Source organism: Nanorana parkeri, unplaced genomic scaffold (genome assembly GCF_000935625.1).
Source record: "Nanorana parkeri isolate BGI_ZX_2015 unplaced genomic scaffold, ASM93562v1 scaffold2217, whole genome shotgun sequence".
Taxonomy (NCBI): domain Eukaryota; kingdom Metazoa; phylum Chordata; class Amphibia; order Anura; family Dicroglossidae; genus Nanorana; species Nanorana parkeri.
In genome coordinates this window covers 110,915-118,470 of record NW_017308485.1, presented here as the reverse complement: position 1 = coordinate 118,470, position 7,556 = coordinate 110,915, and the positions used below count along the sequence as shown (strand labels likewise).

Genomic DNA, 7,556 nt, shown 5'->3' with positions numbered 1-7,556 from the left:
ACACGACTCTTTTCCCTGTTGTGGGTCAGCTCTCTTTCTCAGGCTAGCAGTATGTCTTCGCTTATGGCTTCTCATCGATAACATCTCCTCACAAGCTGTTTACCGTCTTACACGCTCTAGGCTTTCGCACACCCCGATAACCAATCGCTGCTTTCCCTCAGAGTGATTGACATGTGTTACTCCAGCCACGCCCCGGCTTACATATTTGCATTCGGACTCCCATTGGTCGCCTTGTCTCAAAGGCTTGGGCGTGGCTTTCTCCCCCTCTTTCAATCATAGTGGCCTTTACTCAGCCGCAGCCAATCCGCACTCGGTTCCCTCCCACCGGCGCTGTCCAGTGTTGCTGTTTGGACTCCACCCCGCACAGCCGCCGCCGGTCGCGTCACTTCTGGTTCGGTCCAAAATGGCGACCGCGACGTTAGAAGAGGGAGGCGGAGAGGCGAGCGCTTGGACTGTGTTGACATATCGGCTGTTCTCTACGCTAACAAAGCCTCTGGGGAGGAATGGGGCACCCCGGCTGAGGTAAGTCGGGCGGAGAAGGAGTTGGGGGCTCTGCGTTCGGGTTCTCCTGGGGGACAGAGGTGGTCAGGAGGGCACAACGTGGGGAGGACAATTGCACTCTGCTGCGCCTGGGTCTGCTGTGTAAACTTTCACATTGTCTCTGCCAGCTGATTGGTTGCTAGGGATAACCGGTCCTTTTCCTACATCATCTCCCTGTGGGGCTGCTAACCACAACCACCGGGTACCCGCCTCCTTCCACTGAGTCCATCTGCCGGGTCATGTAGTCATCTGTGCCCTGCATTTGTATGGCAGCCAGTGTGATCGGATGTACTGGTCGGCACGCTCCTTTCTGTCACACTAGTTGCTATGGGTGACGGCTCTGCTTGGCTTTGCGGCTCAGTTCAAAAAGTTGACACACTGGGAGCCTAAGTGACAGTCATTGTCAGTTGAGATGGGAAAATGACAGTCACCATGCACCCAGGTGGGCAACTCCGGCCGTCCAGCTGTTCTTTAACTACAAATCCCACCATGCTTCTGCCTCTGGGAGTCATGCCTGTGGCTGTCAATCTTGCATTGCCTCATGGGACTTGTAGTTCCACAACAGCTGGCGTTGCCCACCCCTGCCATTCATATTATAATTGATCGTACAGTCATCTTTAGCTGTGCCATCAGCTATGTACTGATTTGATACTGATTGAATGTCTTGCTTAGGTTTGTCTTTGGACAGTCTCCTTTTAGCTTTAGCGAATCTTGATAAAGATTGTATAGTGTATGGGCGGCTTTAGAGACTGGTGTTAGAGTGTATCTAAATCCAATAACAAAAATGTCATATAATACACAGCTTACCAATTTGTAGATGTGGTGGCTGCATTCGTTTTCTTTTTTAAGCTTTTTCCTTTTATCGTTACCTGATCCCGCCGGTGGGTCGTTACTTTCAACGTCCTTTAATAGATTGAGCTGTCCAGCAAAAGTGGCAGCTAGAGGGCTGGGACAAACCATTTTACACTGACAGGGGTGTCTAAAGCCTATCCTTGGATAAAAAAAAAAAAAACTCCACCTGCAGTGGGGCCACCGCTCTACTGCAAGGGTTAATTGCTCATGTTGTCTAGGGCAGGGGTGGCCAAATCCAGCCCTCCAGCTGTGCTTTAACTGCAAATCCCAACATGTTTCTGCCTCTGGGAGTTATGCCTGTAACTGTTATTCTTGCAATGCCTCATGGGACTTGTAGTTCCACAACAGCTGGGGGTTTGGAGCTGCCCCCCCCTTGGTCTAGATGGATTCTTTAAAGCAGTTTTACTTGTCTGATCCCTACTCTGGTATCCGCTCCGTCGTGATACAAAAAAAACATTTTAACCAAAACTGTATTTAATTGTTAATTGACTGGAGAAGTGCTTCTCATTGGTCGGCACGGTCACCTGACGGGGGGGAGGGGGGAGACTGGGCCAGATTTGAGAGGGTAATTCTATTTTCCCAAATTGCTTAGGAAGTGAACAGTGCACATTGTGTGTGTTGGAGAGTTCTGCTGCCCCGGCTACCGCATTAAGACACACAGTGGGATGTGGGCATCACACACAAGCACGATGCCCTATGCATGTGTTTATTCGCATGCAGATGGCGGGGGTTGGTTTTAATTTCAATTTATTTTACTTTTTTTTTTTTCTCCGTTATTAATTTTTTAAACATTTTATTAATTTGTTATGCTTTTATTAAGCTGTATTTTTTAATCTTTCTTTTTTTCCACTATATTGCTATTTTTTGTGATAGCGTTTGGAGGTGACAGGCTCTCTTTCTATAGAGCTTGCCCTCAATACAGGAGATTGAGCACTGTATTGGATCTTCTGTACTGATCCTCATATGTGACAGCTGAGCTAGAAAGGTTGTGAGTACAGCAGTCCTGTGTCACTGATCACACAGAGCGGAGAACAGACGTTTTCCGCTCTGCTCCCCCCTCTCCATCCTGAAATCATTGCCGTGGTCTCGAGTCCCCCAGAAGATCACGGCATCACCATGTAAAAATAAAGGGAACAAAAGCCTAAAAAAACCCCAAAGCAAATGCAGCCACCATATCTGAGGAACAATAAGCTGGAATATATTACATTTTTATTTTTGGGTTTAGATACGCTTTGCAAATTGAGCCCTTTGTGTCCATCATTTGTCTGGAGGTGTCCATAGAGGGCAGAAGATTGTTTGTATATAGGCACCTACAGTCGTCTCCTGACCATCTCCAGAGAAAGAGATCACCCATATGTTGTCTTCTTCTTGTCAGCCACTTCTGCACTGCTGGGATATCTGTGTGTTCATTTACATGCAATCAGATTATTATTATTTGTTATTATTATTCATAATATTTATTATTATTCAGGATTTATATTGCCCCAGCAGTTTGCATAATGCTTTACAATATAAAGGGAGGCCGCACAGTTACTATACAACTCAATACAAGATGTTAGTATTGCCCTGCTCATAAGTGCTTGCAATCTAAAACAGGGTGGGCAACCTCAGCACTACAGCTGTGGTGAAACTACAAGTCCCAGGAGGCATTGCAAGACTCGGCTATCAGACATGGCTCGCAGAGACATGATGGGATTTGCAGTTTCACCACAGCTGGAGTGCCGATGTTGCCTAGTACTGATCTAAGAGGAAGAGCGAGCGATACAAAAGTTAGCGGTCATGGATGAGCTGCTAGAGGAAGTAGAAGTTGGGTTTTTATTAGAACAGCATAGGCCGGGGCTGGACAAGCTTCAGGTAGCCAATGTGCCTCAAAAATTACAGGTGGCGCCTAACTTTTTTTTTTTTTTTCTCTAGTTGTTTTCAGTGTAGCTGCTTCCTAAAAATAAATCCTGCCGGGTCCTGTATTGGAGACAAGTTTCCAGGGATTGATGGTGAATTTACTGCCCTGACCTCAAAGCTACAAGTCTGGGAATTAAGGGAGCATTGTGTTGGCCAAAATTTGTCAGAGGTACAAGTTTAGGGGCTGTTCAGATTACAAGTCTACGGCTGGCCACAGACCTTACAACCATCGCAAGACTTTTGTCTTGCGATGGTTGTAAGGTAATTAAAAAAACTTACGATCTGTCCATCTTGGACAGGCAAATCGTACTTGCGATAATCGCAACCCCCCCCTCATCCCCCCGCTGAGGGGTGGGCTTCCGATGACCGCAATGCTGAACGGACAGTGTGCGCTTGCGCACACCGGCCCGTGCGGCTTTTATCTTGCGAACATGCCACAAACCAGCCGAAAATCGTACGAGTCTCGGCTGGTTTTCGAACATGCTCGCAAGTCAAAAGTCGTGCGACCGTATAATAGAAACGGTCGTACGCCTTCCACGCACCTTGCGATAATCGTACGATTGCGGGAGTTCCCGCGATTTATCGTACGATTATCGCAAGGTGTGTGGGCACCTCAAGTTTGATTTACTTGATTATACCATTTTTATTTTAGTTTTCACTCGAGTAAAGATGAGAGAGTCACACTTGCTAAGATCGTCCATTTGAAAGTGTATTTAAATCAACTTTTAAGTTGTGACGGAGAACCTGACAGGCGGACCTGATTGGAAAGCCCATGTGAAAGGGGCATCAATACAGATTTTTTTTTTTTAGATGGGGGGCTGTATGGTATATAAGTGGACCTTCTATTTTAAAGAAGAACTGTGGGAATGTAAAAAAATGTAGGACTACCCCCTGCCCTGCAAGTGTTGAGTGCTCGTTCTGTCTGGGTGCTTCATATAAAGCAGATATATGCCTGATCCTCGCTTCCATGGTGGTCACCTCCACTCCTGCTGTGGAATGTCCCTCGGTGTCCTCGCGTCTTATTATTATTATAGAGGATTTATATAGCGCCAACAGTTTGCACAGCGCTTTACAATATAAGGAAGACATTACAATCACAATACAAATCAAGACAAGATGGTAAGGAGGGCCCACAATCTAAAAAGGGATGGGGGGGGGTGATACATGAGGGGGTAGCTGTGTGGGGATTAATTCAAGTCAATGCATTAGATGCAATGACCTCAGTGGTCATATTAATGGGAGAAAAGGCTGCACGGACTGGTCTAGCAGCCTGGTGGGACCAAGGATCAGTTGAGTCTATCTGCTTTTTTTGAGGCACCTAGACCAAACCAGCACTTAACCCTTGGAGCACAGGGGTAGCTTTACTGCAAAGGTAAGGTTTTGTTTTTAATCTTTAATGCAAGGTCCATTATAGGCCTCATTTACACCGCTGCACTCATCCATGCATCTGTGTTTTTGTGCCCTGGGAGGGACGGGTGTTCTGCGCAGCCACCTGGTAAAATCATTGGCGGGCTATGGATGCATCACGGACTGACTGAGGGGGATTTATCAAAAATGGAGCAGATGTGAATGGCAACCAATCGGCTTCTCTCTTTCATTTTCAAATCTTCAATGACCAAACCTATGACCTTTTATATTGCAATAAGCTTTGCGGAGCATAGGGCTCTAGCATTGTGCAAAGTTTCATGAGTTTTTAAGTAACAGTGCACTGGTTACAGGCATTTCAGTTTGGTCAGTGAAGATTTGAAAATGAAAGAGAGAAGCCGATTGGTTGCCATTCACATGTGCTCCATTTTTGATAAATTTGCTCCAGTTTTATTAAATTCTCCCCATTGTGTTCAAATGTGTTCATCTGTCAGTGTATGGCTGTGAAGATCCATGAAGCCGCATTCTGTTATTGATTTTTACCAAGCATCTGCATGGAACACCAGTGCCTCTTTGGGGGCCAGAACACAGCCCCCTGTACAGATTTGTGCACCCGTGTATAGGAAGCCTTAAAGTGAACCTGCACCCAGACATGGTGATGGGATAATCAGTGATAACCTGTTTACTGTTAGTTCAGTGAAGAATACCAGAGGCCACCTGAAACTGGAAGAGGGAAGGTTTAATATTAAACAGCGACTGGGATTCTTTACTGGGAGAGCTGTAAAATTGTGGAACTCCTTTCCACAGGCAGTGGTATCAGCTGAGAGTTTGGAATCATTCAAGACCCATCTAAATACTTTTCTCAGCAAACACGATATACAGAGGTACAGGTAATCTTAGTAAATAACCCCCCCCCCAAGGTTGATTTTGATAGACCTCTTTATTCAACCTTAACTACTATGTAAATGTACATTAAAATATTTATATATTCTGGACAAGCAATTCAATCACTTTAAACCCATAGCCACCTTTTGTAGCTGCAGGCATTGTGGAGAAGTTCATCTTCAAAATGTACAAAAGGAGCTGAAATCATGCCTGCTCTCCCCTTACCTTCTATGGAGAGCAGAATATTGGCTGCTGTCATGGGGCCAGGGGTGCCCCCTTACCTGGGTGTCGTCGGGCATGGGGCATAGTGTAGGGTCCTTCCTGTGTTGTCATGGTGCCCAGCAACAGGGTTGTATGTGCACGTGGCGTTACCGCAACCTATTAGTCAATTCGGGTGTTGGTCATTCACAGGGAGTCTCTCATTGACACACCTACCTCTCCTCCATCCCATTGGCTCCCAGGGGGTTAGAAGCTTTTTCATTGCTCTGACAACTGGGGTGTTCCTGGACCTTGCCGGGTTTAAATCTCCGTCGGAGCCCTGACTTGTTGCTGAGTTATTCTGGCCTGTATCTGGTGCAGCTATGAAGCGTTATTTCCTTTCCCATATTTTGGACTTCCTGGTTACTGATCCCCGGTTTGACTCCTCGTTCTCGATATCTGCTGCGACCCGTACCGTATTCTGACGACGCCTTTTGGACTTCCTCTATTGTACCTTCACCATGGACTTTTGCCCAGTACGGTTCTCTGCTATTGGGTTCCACTCCAGCATACATGGTAACTCTGCCCTTGACAGCTGCCTACCCGCTCTCCAGTGTAAACAAACAGCAGGTCCTGTAGACTGTTAGAAACCCACTGAATCCCAACTCGAGTCTCTCTCTCTTGTGATCTTTAAGAATGAATTACTTCACAGTTCATGCAGCTAGAGAGCTCAGTGAGGACTTGTTGTAAAGTTCTTTTACTGAAGTTAAGAATCTGTAAATGTAATAACCGCAGTGTTGGAAGGGGTAAGCTTTAGGGTCACTTTAGAGAAGTGCAATTTTCTCATTAGTTCATCGTCGCTTGGTAAAGTAGTAAGAATAAAGTGAAATGGACAGCTGACACTTGTGTGTATTGTCAGTTGTAATCGCATTGTGAGCACGTTGTTGCATTGAAATATTATTACTTTTGTTTGCAGACAGCGACATTTGTTGATGTAACGTGTAATGATAGGCGTGATCATGTAAAGGACGACTTTTATATGTTTGGGCGGATAATCCGTGATCGGCTGCATCTGCCCAGGAAGTTGGGAATTGATTTCACTTGGATTTGTCTTTTGTGTTCATCTTGGCACGTGACATGACCCTGTTCTTTGTGCATGTTTATACACCTTCATCGTATATTCATGTGTGCATACCGCCTGTTCACATGCATGGCTTTTCATTTTCGAAGCACAGGGATATGTTAGGAGTGGCAGGATGATGTTTTATTCAGGTGTACTGCACCTTACTAAAGTGTGTCCAGCCCAAATATTTTGAGTAGAGTGAATTGGAACCCGTTTGGTTTTACTGCTGTGTACTGGGTTTCATTAAAGGGGTTCTAAACCCTCCGTTTTTTTTGCCTATATCTACTGCTAGCATGCAGTAGATATAGGCAAGAAGTGTAAAAAAAAAAAAACCCGCTTAAAATCCTTTTAAACTTACCTTGTTATCGCCGCTCATTCCCGCGCCGAGAATCAGGAACTGCTCGTACGGCCACATAGGATCTTGGGGCGGGCGCATGCGCAGTTCCGATTCTCGGCCGGGAGACGAGCAGAGACGCAAGGTAAGTCTATGGACGCGTGCACCCGCCTGCAGACACCGCTGGATCGGAGAGACAGAGCAGTCAGCGCTGGATCGGAGTGACGTCACACCGCTGGAGGGACAGATGAAAACATGGGGAAAGAAGAGGAAGATCGGAAAAAGAGACATCATTTAAGGTAAGTGCTAACATTTACATGGGGGGGAGGGAAAACATTTTTTTTAATGTCACTTTAAAGT

At 45.9% G+C, this 7,556-nt stretch overlaps 1 protein-coding gene across 1 annotated transcript in view; it reads left to right on the top strand.

Moving 5' to 3' along the window:
- Window positions 1-337: 337 nt before the first annotated feature.
- KDM2A (lysine demethylase 2A) overlaps window positions 338-7,556 on the top strand; it is a 97,065-nt gene continuing 89,846 nt past the window's right edge. Inside the window, exon 1 of the mRNA XM_018573052.1 lies at window positions 338-522. The gene's annotated coding sequence lies outside the window, so the exon portion shown is untranslated. The remainder of the gene's footprint in view (window positions 523-7,556) is intronic.